Source organism: Arachis duranensis, chromosome 7, assembly GCF_000817695.3.
Source record: "Arachis duranensis cultivar V14167 chromosome 7, aradu.V14167.gnm2.J7QH, whole genome shotgun sequence".
Classification (NCBI taxonomy): Eukaryota; Viridiplantae; Streptophyta; class Magnoliopsida; order Fabales; family Fabaceae; genus Arachis; species Arachis duranensis.
This window is the reverse complement of record NC_029778.3, coordinates 44,912,533-44,913,683: the sequence shown is the minus strand read 5'-3', so window position 1 is coordinate 44,913,683 and position 1,151 is coordinate 44,912,533. Positions and strand designations below refer to the sequence as shown.

At 38.9% G+C, this 1,151-nt stretch overlaps 1 non-coding gene across 1 annotated transcript; it reads left to right on the top strand.

Annotated features, from left to right (window-relative positions):
- Window positions 1–305: 305 nt before the first annotated feature.
- Window positions 306–409, top strand: LOC127740726 (small nucleolar RNA R71). Its single transcript, XR_008001585.1, has one exon. It is a non-coding gene; the product is annotated as a small nucleolar RNA R71 (small nucleolar RNA).
- The last annotated feature ends 742 nt before the right edge of the window (window positions 410–1,151 follow it).

Here is a 1,151-nt window from a genome sequence, read left to right as displayed (position 1 = left end):
TTTTGTAATCCATTCAGACTCTGAGAAATCATGTTGACTTGCTGAGTCAACATTTTGTTCTGAGCCAATATGGCATTCAGAGCATCAATTTCAAGAACTCCCTTCTTCTGAGGCGTCCTATTACTCACAGGATTCCTCTCAGAGGTGCACATAAATTGGTTATTTGCAACCATGTCAATGAGTTCTTGAGCTTCTGCAGGCATTTTTTTAGGTGAATAGATCCACCTGTAGAATGGTCCAGTGACATCTTAGAGAACTCAGATAGACCATCATATAATATATCCAAAATGGTCCACCCTGAAAGCATGCCAGAAGGACACTTTTTGGTCAACTACTTGTATCTTTCCCAAGCTTCATAGAGGGATTCACCATCTTTTTGCCTGAAGGTCTGAACATCCACTCTAAGCTTGCTCAGATTTTGAAGAGGAAAGAACTTGGCCAAGAAGGCCGTGACCAGCTTATCCCAAGAGTCTAGGCTATCCTTAGGTTATGAGTCCAACCATGTTCTAGCTCTATCTCTTACAACAAAAGGGAAAAGCATGAGCCTGTAGACTTCAGGATCAACTCTATTAGTCTTAACAGTATCACAGATCTGCAAGAACTCAGTTAAAAATTGATAGGGATCTTCTGATGGAAGTCCATGAAACTTGCAGTTCTGTTACATTAGAGCAACTAGTTGAGGCTTCAGCTCAAAATTGTTTGCTCCAATGGCAGGGATTGAGATGCTTCTTCCATAAAAATTGGAAGTAGGTGTAGTATAATCACCAAGCATCCTCCTTGCATTATTGTTGGGTTCGACCTTGTCTCTTTCTTTTTCGAGATTCTCTATAAGGTTTTCTCCGGATTGTTGTGCTTTAGCTTCTATTAGCTTCTTCTTCAGAGTCCTTTCAGGTTCAGGATCTGCTTCAACAAGAATGTCCTTGTCCCTGCTCTTATGTAAGAGAAGAAAACAAAGAGAGAAGAGGAATCCTCTATGTCATAGTATAGAGATTCCTTTATGTAAGTAGAAAAAGAGGAGAATAGAGGAAAGAGAAGAAAAATTTGAACACAGAAGAGAGAAGAGGGTTCGAATTTTTGAGATGAAGAGAAGTGTTAGTAAATGAATAAATAATTAAAAGAAGATGAGAGGGAGAGAATTTCAAAAATTATTT